Source organism: Babylonia areolata, chromosome 5 (assembly GCF_041734735.1).
Source record: "Babylonia areolata isolate BAREFJ2019XMU chromosome 5, ASM4173473v1, whole genome shotgun sequence".
Lineage (NCBI taxonomy): Eukaryota > Metazoa > Mollusca > Gastropoda > Neogastropoda > Buccinidae > Babylonia > Babylonia areolata.
The window spans coordinates 32,698,994-32,713,184 of record NC_134880.1 but is presented as its reverse complement, the minus strand read 5'-3'; the positions used below and the strand labels follow the sequence as shown (position 1 = coordinate 32,713,184).

General features: G+C 47.3%; 1 protein-coding gene across 1 annotated transcript in view; it reads right to left on the bottom strand.

Moving 5' to 3' along the window:
• LOC143282249 (3'-5' RNA helicase YTHDC2-like) overlaps window positions 1-12,977 on the bottom strand; it is a 190,670-nt gene extending 177,693 nt beyond the window's left edge. The window contains exon 1 of the mRNA XM_076587848.1: window positions 12,875-12,977. The gene's annotated coding sequence lies outside the window, so the exon portion shown is untranslated. The remainder of the gene's footprint in view (window positions 1-12,874) is intronic.
• Between the last annotated feature and the right edge of the window lie 1,214 nt (window positions 12,978-14,191).

Sequence of the window (14,191 nt, the reverse complement as noted above, 5' to 3'; positions counted from 1 at the left end):
ATCCAAGTACAAGTACTTCTAAACGTCTTATGAAGTGAAAAGGACTTCATTTTGAGAAAAGTCAAGACTGGAAATTTTTACGTTTCATCAATTCAAGGGTATTAACTCACATGGTTAATTATTTTTAACTGTGAATTCCGACTGATTCTGTGGATATTTTTATGGCAGTTTGGGGCATAATCCAGTAAGTGATGAGGCGTTCACAAATCTTTCTTTGAATAAATATTTAATGGTCTCCTTCTCCAACTTTCCATCACATGTTATTGTGTATTGTCGATTGAATATAGGATTGAACGGGCAGGTCAACAACTTGAAACAAAATGGCGTCGTTCGCGTTCGCGAAGAATATGAGCACACTCTTTGAATGTGTATAAATATGTGTACGCAATTGATTTTTGTCCATGACCTTCAGGGCTCAGCCAATAGATCTATAAAGTCTACTTGTATTGATTTTTAGTATTTTCTGAATAAGACCACTTGGGTGAATGAACATAGTGAAAGCCCTGTACACTGAGAGTAAAACACACAAGCTTTTTATGTACTGAGTATAATTTCAAAATGTAATGTTTAAGATGAGAAAGATCAGTTTAAAGCAAATTAAGTCCCCCAGCATTGATTATAGTTTAATTTCCCTTTTTTACTCTCTGCACCAAAACGTTTGCAAAATAAATATAACTTCCATGCTTAGCAAAAGAAGTTCCTGTTTGAACAAAAAATGATAATAATGACTGCTCTTGTTGTTGTGTCAGAATATCAGATCAAAGTGCCAAGTTTAGAGAATAAAAAATATATAAATATAACTGTAAATGCAGTTTGCATATAATTTGGCTTCTTTTTTTAATTTTTTTGTGCCCATCCCAGAGGTGCAATATTGTTTTAAACAAGATGATTGGAAAGCACTGAATTTTTCCTATTTTTATGCCTAATTTGGTGTCAACTGACAAAGTATTTGCAGAGAAAATGGCAATGTTAATGTTTACCACAGACACACAGATACACACACACACACACACACAGAGACAACCAAACACCAGGTTAAAACATAGACTCACTTTGTTTACACAAGTGAGTCAAAAATGACTGCTCTTGATGCCGTGTCAGAATATCAGATCAAAGTGCCAAGTTTAGAGAATAAAAAATAAATAAATATAACAGTAAATTCAGTTTGCATATAATTTGGCTTCTTTTTTTTTTTCTTTTTTTTTTTTGTGCCCATTGCAGAGGTACAATATTGTTTTAACCCCTAGGCTGCCTGCATGACGAGATAACTCGTCATGGCAAGCATGTATGCTTCACTGCCTGCATGACGAGATAACTCGTCATCGAAATATTCTGACTTTTCCCTGGTTTGCATTCACTTCCTTGGCAAAAATAGTGGTAGCTTTAGCCTGGGGAATCTCTCTAGATTCTATTCATAGCTAGAAACCCCATCTACGTCATGAAGCAGTCCTTTATTTGAACGTTTTGGTTGGGTCACTGTCCAAGTGTTTGCCTGACTTCTCTCCTCGCTCGCTCAACAAAATGTCGGACTGACGCCGTGCTTAAGACATGCGATCGTGACGAACTAAATCAACCATGATTTCCTTCTTTAGCTGATGCTCAGAAAGAATTGAAGCGTAAATTCGAAGGAGAAGACAGAGATGAACATTTATAGGACGATCTGATAGAAAATAAAGGGAGTAATCAAGACAGTGGCCAAGATGCGACTGTCAGTGAGTGATGCCGGCTGTACAGATGTTAGCAGACGACAGATGACCGAATTAGCAGCAGAGCGATATTCTTGGCATGCAGCCAACGCGGTCTGATGAGAACTGAATCAAGTGACCGTGTGAGAGGGGTGAGGAGGAGGAGGGGGGGGGAAGGGGGGGTGCGGGGGGGGGGGTGGAGACTGAGGGGGCGTGGCCTCACATCCATCTTATCACTTGGAGAAGTCACAATGTATTGTGTATCTATCTCTTAAAAAATATATATATATATATTGTGGTTGTTCTAGTATGATTTTGTGTTTGCAGATATCCATTTGTCCAGAATATATGATGTTTTTGTGCAAATTACCTGACTAATGTTTCCAATGAACAAGTTGAAAATGTGACAAAAAACAAAACACTGATTTCAAAACAACAGCATGTCACTAAAAATATATAAAATGGGAAAACAGCATGTGTTTTGTATTCTTTATTCATTCACCTTTCAGAAAATATATACTTTTATGGGTCTTTCTCCAATAACAAAGAGCACAGAATTTTTGGAAAATTTATACCCGTTTTTTGTGAAAAAACCCTGGCAAATAGATTTCACTTAAATCTTATTTTCCTGGCAGCGAAAGGGTTAAAGAAGATGACTGGAAAGAACTGAATTTTTCCTATTTTTATGCCAAATTTGGTGACAACTGACAAAGTATTTGCAGAGAAAATGGCAATGTTAAAGTTTACCACGGACACACACACACACACACACATACACACACACACACAGAGACAACCAATCACCGAGTTAAAACATATTCACTTTGTTTACACAACTGAAGAAAAGGTATATATAAAAAATATACTCAAATAACAATGCCTAAGTATACAAATACATACAACAAGCAACTTGCTGATGAACGCAAACCCATATACATTTCATGAGCAACAAACCAAGAACTTGTTATCTACTCAGCTTGGATCCATTCGTTTTATATTCAGTGAGTCACATAAAAACCATGGCCTCTCAACTATGCATAATATGGTATTTACGAATGAAGAAATATGAACTAATTACAGCAATACAAAAACAACAGCAGTGCCTAAGGAATGCAAATACTGCTTCAGAAACGTTTGATAATGTGATCTCCAACTATAGCATTAACTTTATAACAACGTACCACGCATATATGCGCGGAGGCCGATGCTCCGCTGGGCACGACTCACACATATCTGCAAGGTAGCGCCATTTATAGTTAAACACACGGCGCGCGCATTTGCGTGCCGAGCTTTGTTTCGAAACAAAGACCACCCATCAACAGTCTGAGGGAAAAAAACACAAGGAATTCCACATACCAATCAACCATCTATTTTTAGACCAGTTTATGCTGACCTAGTCAGCATTATCCGGTTGAATCCCCAACTTCAAACAAAGGACTCGAGACCAGTCATTTTGCTATCAAGGATGGCGTTGGAACGGACAAGGCGGACGGTCATGTCACTTGAAGAAGTGCTTCAAGAAGTTGTTCCGAATGGCTCTGGCGATGAAGGTACTGTTCAGAAGGTGAAGATGAAGACAGAGAAAATGAAGACAATTTACTTGAAGATGTTGTCGTTACGGATGACGAAGAAATTATGATACCGAGGAGGTGCGTGTGGGTGATGGCGATCCTGATTTTCAACTCAAAAACGGAGAAAGCGACAGTGACAGTGATGATTCTATAGTTGTTGATGATCGAAGAAATGATGAACCAGTCAACAACAACAATGTGCAACATGCTGTTGGTGGAAATCAGAGGCAGCAAACGTGGGTGCGTGACATCATCAACTTTCCACGTGTTCCTGCTTTCACCGGTCAGTTTACATTTTCATCTGTCTGTACTTTTTGAGGTGCTGAGTTTAGATCATGCACCGTTCAAACCATACCATGAGTGTGTGTGTGTGTGTGTTTTCTTCTTCAGTTTAACGTCTATTCACTATAAGTGTTTTTAGATGGAAAGGAGTAAAGTAGTGTATAAAGGAAAGGGAATGCATGTGAATATTAGTGTTAAAAAAAAAGAAGAAAAAAAGTTCATCTTATGTATCAGAGGAAAAGTATATTATAAGAAAAAGTCTAAAGAGGTTTTGGTGTATTGAATGAGTTGTCATGGGAAGGAGAATATGTATATGCATATCGACAAGTATTAACCTACAACAATGTAAATATAAATAACAGTATTAAATATAATACATCAAAGGAGGATACCAACTGGACTGGAGTTTAAAATTTCTGAAAAAATTCTAAGCAATGAATAATCATTCAAAATCTTTTCAGTGGCTAATGAAATATTGGAAGAAAAGTCATCAAATACATCTTTTGGAAGTAACAGGAGTTTGTATTATACTCCATGTTTGGTGTTTGCATATACTTACCATGTCAAACTGATGCAAACTAGGCCTATGGTTTGCTCTGTTTGGCCAAATTTCGTGCGGCTAACAGTGAAAAGACGCCCCTCTTTGTCTGGCCCGCTCTTAGCCAATCAAACGCCTCTAACAGCTATAAGCGCTGAATCATTCCATGGCCATGAACGAAAATGCCCCATGAGAACCACGGCGGAGACGCGGGGACGGACGGGCGGGCATTCGAGTTTGACATGGTAAGTATATGCAAACACCAAACATGGAGTATAATACAAACTCCTCCTTTTGGTGTCATATACTGTACCATGTCAAACTGATGCAGAATTTAAAGCAAATGGAGGAGGGCAACGCCTACTGGTTCGTATGGGGAGCCCTTGAAACTGAGACGGCAGTGTTAGCCGCGACAAAGGAAAACCCCTTGGAACCGTCAGCCCTGGTCATACGGAAATCCCGGAGGTAGAAGTTGATGAAGGGATTCTCAGACCGCCAGAAGGCTGCCTCCAAGACATGCTGCAGTGGTACCGAGTGCTGGAAAGCAGCCGAAGTAGCTATGGCCCGCACTTCGTGTGTTCTGGGATTAAGACAACTGATATCCTTGTGTGCATGAGAGTAGGCTGTACGAATGACTTGGGAAACCCAGCGGGAAATGGTGCCTGCAGCGATATCTTTCTTGTAATTCTCATTGCGGGAGATGAGAAGGCGCCTCTGAGAAGAACGCCTATGGCGAGACCTATCCCAATAGTATTTGAGGCACCGAACGGGGCAGAGATGCCTATCTTCATCATCTTGGGCAAGAATATCAGACAAAGGTCTGACCCTGAGAGAGGGGGAAGGGACCTCGGGGTCTTGGTTCTTAGCCAGAAACTCTGGAAGGAAACGAAGAGTGATGGAACCATCTCTGTGGAATGCTAGATCTTGTGGCATACCACTAAGACCATGAATCTCACTTCTACGACGGCCCGTGGCCAGCAACAGAACGAAAGTGGTCTTGAGAGTGAGCAGGTCAAAAGGAATAGTCCCCAATGGCTCAAAGGGCTGTTTTCGAATGAAATCCAGCACCAGGAACAAGTCCCAGAGGGGCACTCTTCTGGGATTCCTAGCTTCCTTCAGAGAGGCGCCCCTAGCCACCTCTCTGAGCAGGAAATCAGCTTCAAAAGCAGGACCACCTAGCTGTTTGATAGTGGTACAAATGGCAGACCTGTACCCTCTCACAGAACTAGCAGACAGGTTGAGAACCGAGGAGCAGTGAGCCAGAAAGTTGGCCAGCTGCATGCTCGTAGGGTTAGTAGGGGGAATGTTCTGAGCTGTACACCAACTCAGCCATTTCTTCCAGCGAAAGTCATACAAGGTCTCTGTTCCTCCTGGCTTTGGAGACTATGGAGAGGAGGTCAGAGGAGGCACCCCCCTTGGTCAGCGCGGCCGACACAGAGGCTGACCGAGGGGTGGAAGACTTCAATGGTGATGCTGACAGTTCCGCCCGCAAAGCAGCCACGCGTGCAGGTGGAGCATTTGAGGATTGGAGTGAGGAATGCCCGAACGAGGCTGCCTCAGCAGATGAGGTTTGGTTTCCACTTCCAGTGGTGGAACATGTGTCAGGGACTGAAGGACCGGAAACCAGGGCTGGGCTGGCCATTTCGGCGCAATGAGGATCAGCTGCGGGCGTTCCAACCTGGCTTTCCGTATCACCTTGGACAGGATTGGAAAGGGAAGAAATGCGTAGGCAATCAGACTGCTCCAGTCTAGAGAGAGAGCATCCACTGCCCATGCTTCTGGGTCAGCGACCGGAGAGATGTAAGTGGGAAGTCTCTTGCTGAACCTTGTCGCAAACAGGTCCACCATCGGCCGGAACCACTGTTCCCACACTCCTTGCAGGGTGTCCTTGTCCAGGGTCCACTCTGTGTGTATGACACTCTTGGACCTGCTGAGAGCATCTGCCAAAATGTTGTCTTTCCCTGCTATGTGTCTCGCTGAAAGTGCAATGCCCTTGCTGTGGCACCAACGGAGGAGAGCCTCGGTCCGCAGAGAGAGGTCTTCCAAGTGCGCTCCCCCCCCTTTGTTCACGTAACATGCGACTGTTGTATTGTCCGTGAACAAGCGAATGGTCTTGCCGTTGGCCTCCGCCATGAAGTGCTGGAGAGCCCTGCGAACTGCCTCCAGTTCCAGAACATTGATGTGGCATAGGCGCTCCTCCGGGGACCAAGTCCCTGCTGCATGGAGTGAGTCCATGTGGGCTCCCCAGCCCAGGGAGGAGGCGTCTGTGAATAGTGCCACCTGAAGAGTAGGTGGGGCTATGGGCACCCCCTGTGTCAGAAGAGGGGTGGTTAACCACTCTGATGTCACCTCGAGGAACCACTCGCCCAGACATATCCGGGTATCCCATGGCTGAGTGCTCTGGGACCACCGTAGCCTGAGGGCGCTTGAGAACCCTGCCCAGAGGGATGAGAGGTGCCATGGACTCCATCATGCCCAGGACGGAAGAAAGTGTCCGCGCTGTTGCTTGGGAGGAATGGCGCAAGTGGTTGATGAGGCCTGCCAGACGGTCCCACCGATCTGGCGTCGGAGAGACTATCATAGACCGCGTGTCGAATCTCATCCCTAAGAAGTCGAAGGACTGGCTCGGGGACAGATCGCATTTCTCCTGGTTCGTGATGAAGCCCAGTTGGGCGCACAGGTCTAGAAGTCTGGCTGTATGACTCTGGCACAGAGCCTGTGACTGGGCCAGAATAAGCCAGTCGTCCAGGTACACACAGAGCCGAATGGACTCCGACCGGACGATTGACACCAATTCCCGCACCACCTTGGTAAACAGGAAAGGGGCAAGGGACAGACCAAATGGGAGGACAGAGAACTGGAACACTCTGTCCCTCCACACGAACCTCAGGTACCGGCGGGATGCCGGGTGGATGAGGATATGGAAATAAGCATCTTTCAGATCGATGGACGTCGCCCGAATCTGTGCCTGTGTGTCCATCTTGAATTTCATCTTGGGGAGGAATCTGTTGAGGGGGGACAAGTCCAGGACTGGTCTCCACCCTCCGGAGACCTTTGGAATCACGAACAACCGGCCGTAAAAACCGGGGCCCGGGTCCGAGAGTTGAGATATCGCCCCTATGAGGAGTAGGTGCGATATCTCTTTCTCTAAGACGCTCTCCTGCTCCATCGAGCTGGGCACATAAGGAGGAGGAGTGGATCTTAGAGGGGGGCGGTCCCCCACCCAAGGGAGCATGTACCCCGACTCTAGCACCGAAACAATCCAGTCGTTGAGTCCCAGAGCACGCCACTGATGAGCGTGCCGGGACAAGTTTCCTACTTGGAGGGGCTGAACAACTGGCGGTGCTGAATCGGGGCCCAGTCATTGGGGGTGCTGCCTTCTGGCCTTGGGCATGGCCGGACGGCTTGGACGGCCATGAGGTGGTTTGTTCCTCTGCCGCTGATTCTGAGCACGCCGCTTTGACTTAGGAGGCGAGGTATATGGAGGAGCCCTGGTGGCGGGTCTCTTCAATGGCATAGAACCCTGGTGCCCCTGGGAGGAGTGGGCTAAATATGAGGCCACCTCCCTGTTTGTCTCTGCCCTGTGGCTGACAAAATGCGGCGCATACTGGCCGAAGAGGGAGTGCTGCTGTGCTGGGATGGACCGCAGGGCAGCTCTCTCCTCTACTGGAATGTTAGAGAGGCGGAGAACAGCATCCCGCCGCGCTAGCACAGTATTGAAGTAAAGGCTGGTAGCTGCGTCTGCAGCTGCCGTGAGACCAGACGCTACTCGATTGCCAAAAGTGTTTAACCTCGGGTCTGAGAAGAGGCCAGGCAGGCCAGAGGAAGGAGACTCCGTGTCCTGCTGAACTGGACGTTGTTCCCACAGCTCATTGGCTCTGTGGAGGAACGCGTCAAAGAAAGTATAAGCCGTGGAAACCTCGAGGAGGCAGCGGCGGGCCAGTTTGTCCCACTCTGCAAATGTCTTAAAGGGAAGAGTAGCTGAGGTGGAGAAGGTGGTGCGCTGTGAGACCAACATCCTGTCCTGCGCGGAGGGCTCTGCTTCCCTGTAGGCAGGGTGTTCCTGTGTGTACCAGGACCACACTCCTCCCTTGGAGGGATCTTTAAGGAACTTGCCTGGGGTAAAAGCGCCCAGGGCAGAGAGGGACTCCCTGCCTGGAGGAGGGATGGAAGCAGCACCCCTGACGGTGCGGGCTGGCTTATTAAGCCACTCCTGAGCCATTTCTGGCACTCTGAGTCGCCTTGTGGTTCTGGAGTTAGTCACCTGACCGTAGGAGGGTTAAGGGTGACAAAGTTGCCTGAGGGACTGATTCAGCATGCGTGACCCTATTGGGGAGGGTCAGTTCGAGCTCGGCAAAGTCCGAGTTTGGTTCAGGCTGGTCCCTAGGGAGGCGTGGGCTCCATCTGTCGCACTGGGATGGGGGCGAAGAGTGCTCATCCGCTTGTTCGTCCTCATCCGAAGACAGGGGCTGTCCCTCTTGTTCACAGTCCATCCCCTGCTGGGTGCCATCCCAAGTGGATGTACCCACGGGGGCGTCCTGTGGGCTGTGGTCAGCCCAGCGGGATGAGCTGGGGCGATCCCGAGCAGGGACCCTGGTCTCCTCTATTATGTCCTTGACACCTGAAGAGGGTGGGGAGTGTGTGGACCGTAGGTCCAACCATGCTTGGGATGGTGGGTACCACACCTTCTTAGAGAGAGCGTCCCTGGACGCCAGAGGGACCCACGAGTGCTGTGAGGGGACAAACACCCACTCATCTCCTTTAAGGACCGAGGGCTGGGTAGGTGGGAACGGCAGGCTCCCACGGGCTGAGCGGGGCCCCTAAGCTGCCGTCGGTCCTGAAAAGGAAGCCGTAGTGACCGTGGAGGTCACCTGCGTGCTGACAGAGGACCGATTCGAGGCTGTAGTGTTAATACTGGTCGAGGAGCTCAACCTGCCCGACGAGGAGTCAATCCCTCTTGTCGGGGCTGTGTGTGTCACTCTGTGGTCTGTGCTGGGTTGGGTCCGGTGGGGAGCGGACCAGGGGTTAGTCCCTGGTCCTCCCGGGAACCCAGCATGCACCATAGGTGCACCCCAGTACGGGTAGAATGGGGGATACCACCCGTGGGCACCAGCCATCCCGTGACCCCAGCCCCAAGGGTCACCGGCGCCTTGACCTCGCTGAAGGGAAAAACCTGGCCAAGTTGGAGGGAGGTCAGGTCCGACTTGGGTGTCAGACAGGCCGAAAGGCCGGCGGTCTGACTGCCGGGAACCGCCTGACATGCGCAGGACTACCCCAGCAGGGGAGACCGGCCGGATAGCGGGAAGACCTGCAGAGCAGGTTGCCACGCGCCCCGAATCCCCTCCCGTGGGGAGACTGGGGTGGCTTGGCCCGGGGTGGGCAAAGTGGAGGTCCCCCCCCGGAACCAAATGTTTTTCTCCCCCAGGAGGTGGGGGAGGGGGGTCGACCGAGAAGGGAGGAGGGGGAACAGCACTGGGGCCCCTGAGGGCCGTCTCCATGTGGGGACCCGGGTAACGGTGGGGGGCGGCCTCCCCTTGGGAGTCCGCACCCAGCCGCGAGTTCCCACCACCAAGAGAGAACATGCTACTCCCCCCTCCACCTGCCTCGCGCTGGGACACCTCGGGAGGCAACGCTCGTATCCCTTTCCCCCCGGTCCCCTTCATGACCGTTTTATCGGGATGAGCGTCCCCTCCGCGATCTGCGTCTGCAGACGCATCGCCGCGGTCCCTATCGGGAGAAATCATGAGCTCCGGGCCTGGGAGAGTCTCTTGCCGAGTATCTCTCCCAGCATCATGATCCCTGCCTTCGTAGGATGGCATACGAGGCATGGTACCGCGCGCACAGGATTTCAGGGATGCTTCTATTGTCCACATTTACAAACGGAAGGGAGACAAAACATCCTGCGATAACCACCGTGGAATCTCTCTCCTCTGCATCGCCGGCAAAATCTTCGCCCGCATCATACTGAACAGACTGGTTGACCATGTCTCCAACACAGTCATCCCTGAAGCACAGTGTGGCTTCCACTCAGGCAGGGGAACATGTGACATGGTGTTTGCCGTACGCCAGATGCAAGAGAAGTGCCGTGAGCAGAACAAGGAGCTCCACATGGTCTTTGTAGACCTGACTAAGGCCTTCGACACGGTGAACCACCGTGGTCTGTGGAAGATCCTCCTAAAGTTCGGCTGCCCAGAGAGCCTAATCCAGCTGATTACGTCTTTCCACGATGCAGGCAAGAGTACAGGAAAATACTGACATGTTGGATCCGTTCCCTGTGGTAAATGGAGTGAAGCAGGGCTGCGTCCTGGCACCCACACTGTTCTCCATTCTCTTCTCTGCCATGCTGATTGACGCCTTCCAAGACTGTGACCGGGGCATCTATATTCAGTTTCGCACAGATGGCAAACTTTTCAACTTGCGGCGACTCCACACCAGGTCCAGGGTGTTTGAGGCACTGTTGAGAGAATTCCTCTTCGCTGATGACTGCGTGCTTGCTGCACACACCCATGAGAACATGCAGTTCATTATGGACAGGTTCTCAACCTCCTGCAGATGCTTTGGACTCACCATCAGCCTCAGCAAGACCGAGTCCATGTACCAACCAGCTAGCTCATAGAACGCCAGTGCCTCCCCCCCACCTGCAATCGAGATCAATGACACAGAGATCAGGTCAGCTGACAAGTTTTGCTACCTGGGCAGCACCCTATGCAGCAACGGAGCCCTTGATGCACAAGTGACGCTGCGCATCGCCAAGGCCAGCTCCGCCTTTGGCAGACTCAACAACAGGCTGTGGAACAACAAAGGCATCAGGCTCAGCGCCAAAATCAAAACCTACAGAGCTGTTGTGCTGACCACCTTGTTGTACTGCTGTGAAACATGGACGATGTATCGCCGTCACATTCAACAACTTGAGCAATTTCACCAGAGATGCCTACGAAAGATCCTCGGCATAAAGTGGCAAGACATGGTCTCCAACCTCCAGGTCCTAGAGAGGAGCGGCCTGCCCAGCATCGAAAGCCTGCTGATCCAGTGCCAGCTACGCTGGACAGGACACGTCCGCATGACAGACAGCAGGATGACGAAGATGCTTTTGTATGGCCAGCTGAAGGAAGGCCACTGTGAACGTGGAAGACCCTGCAAGCGCTTCAGGACACCTTGAAGACAAACCTCAAAGCCTGTGACACAGACATCACTTCCTGGGAAACTCATGCCCTTGACCGCTGTCGCTGGAGGGTGCTGTGCTCTAGTGGCATAAAGATATTTGAAAACAAGAGAACGCTGGCCATTAAGGAGAAGCGTGAGCGAAGGAAGCAGGGCTCAACTTCTGGAGACATTTTCCCTTGCAACACCTGTGGGAAGTGCTGTGCATCCAGAATCGGCCTCTCCCATATGAGGACACACACCGACAGATAAGCCTGCCTGCCTACTCATCTGTCAGACCAACGGGAGACTCCATCAGGTAATATGGTGAAGCAGAAAAAACAAAGATAGTTTCAAAACAATTACCACCACGCCCCAAACAATTATCAGTATTGTTGAAGACCTTATCATACAAAAAGAACATGACTAAATCATTGTCGCAACTGAAGTCTTTAAAAATGAGGGTTCTGGTTGGACAATGATTAGAATCATTGACCTGTGGATTAAAAGACCTAGCACTAGTGCGCCAGGAACATATTTCACTTCTCAAGAAGATTCAGAATAAGAAAGCAGTGATCAATATACAAAATAAAGACAATAAATACTTAAGATATTGCCTCAAAGCACTGAATTATCCTGCAGAAACGCATGCAAGTCGCTCATCAAGCTATTTGACAGACAATTAACTTCACAGGAATTACTTTCACTTGAAAAAACACACTCCTCAGTGACATAAGGGGTTTCAAAGTTATTCTCAGACTAGTAAGAGTAAGTTGAAACAAAGCTATCAATCTAATTAATTCCTGACCAACAAAGAAACTTTCACAAGACAGAGATATGTAACCACCATTTGGGAATGGCTTACACAGCAGTGGCTGGGGAGTGAATCATATGTGATACTGAAATGGCTTTCATAACAGTCTAAAGGTTAAATCATGAAAAAAATATCAGACATTTACTTTTGTTAAAATGGATAAAACAAAGAATCGGGCAATTACATTTTGCTGATATGGATAAAAACAAAGTATAAAAGACGTACACACCATTATTAAAATGAAACCTTTTACAAGTTCTATGAGAAGTCAGTGTTTGCATCAAAAATGTAGCCAGCATGTAATAACAATCACTAATCTCTTTCCAAATGAAAGCTACATTTAACCCATTCTGTCAGCTGATGCCCCACACAAAGTGCTTCCCAAGTACCTTTTAAACATAACTGATGCCATGCATCGAATCTGATGATAATGATTTGCAAAATGGAGCATATAGAAGCTCATGAAATGAGGGTTTTCCTCATATGCAAAAAAGGTGCCAGAAGCTTAGCAAACAATAAGTGGACCCAGTCAATGGATTTACACAGCTTTGCAGGCTGTGCAAATGATTACTGGTAGGTATAACTATGGAGAAGGACTGAGAGAAAAAACGTAAACTGTGTGTGAAAGCAAGCTGTATGTATGTGTGTGGCTTGATGGATGCATGAATAATATGCAACAGTACAATGTTAACAGCAAGGTTTAAAACCACTGAAAGTTTGTGATTTTACTCTAATACAAACTTATACAAATCAAGATGAAAGCATACAACAATACAAACAAGGTAACAATCCAGCAGAGCACTCACGATAGACATCTATATCCCAGATGACATGCGATACTAACCACAATAACATGAGTCACAGTCGCCAGTGGCCCAGTGCCTCCCATCAGTGTCCTCAATAACACCCCATTCGTGCAAAATGTCAAAAGAGTTTTTGGTGACACTCTGGAACATCACAAAACACTTTGCATTTCACACTTCTAAACAAATGTTAGATTTGACTACACAAAAATACTTGCCAGTACAGTGTGAAACATCGTGATAATTGGAGACATAGGCAAATAAAAACTGAAGGTCATTCTTATCAACAAAATTTCAGATAGACAAGCAGAGAACAGGATCAGACAAGTAGATTTTTATCAACCATCTCTTTATTTCACACATAACTGAGAGAAGGATTGTCTAGGCAGTAAGTATTAAGAAAAGCTTACTTCAGTACTAAGAAAAACTTACTTCAGAAGGAAAATTGCCTTTTTCCTTCCAAAGTATGTCTGGAGACTCCTAAGAAGAGGGAACACCAATCACAGTGTCAAAACTGTGTCAGTTCAGAAGCCAGACACTCCCTTTATGAACAATAACGGGTGGCGATGAACCATCCCTTTTCTAACATTTGTTTTAATAGTAAGTGGAGGTACCAGTTCAAATCATATGTCTCCTGCAAATACCTATTCAAATCAACACTTAATAAAGTTAATTCTTAAGTGAGTTGACAAGTTTGAGGTGAGCAACTGTGAATTAATTTCAGTCCCAAAATAAAATGCAGACAACAGAACCTGTCCAATCTCAATAAACAGATATTTTTCTTGTCAACACATAAATAAATATAAATACAATATTGAAAAAAAAACAAAAAAAACCCCACAACATTATTAAGATCTCACTTGCTCTCCAAACGTATCTGGTAGCCAACTGTCTGTCCAATTCTCTCTCCTCTCTCAGCTGCAACTCGTTCTGCCACACTGAGAGCAGCAATTCTACGGGGCTGTGTACACAGGATGCGGCACTGCTGGTTGTGTGAGTAGCAGTCATCGAGGATCATCTGTGGCACCTGCTCAATGAATGCCACACAACAAATATTCAAGAAAACTGACCAGCATCAAGAGGACTAGTTTCACCTAGAGTATTAATGAAAATCCAACTCAAGCAGTTTGCTCATCTCCTATTCATTCAACTGGCATTCCTGATATAATGGCAATATTTTTATCTCCTCACCCAAGCAGTTAAAGTGATATACCAATTTACTGCACTTTCTGCATTTAAAGATGCTAATAAGATACTTTTTTAACACTTCTCTAGGGAACCTAAGCAGCATTCATGTGCTAAAAAGATCGAACTAGACATGCACCGGGGAAAATCTGTGGTTCTTCTTCTTCTTCCCA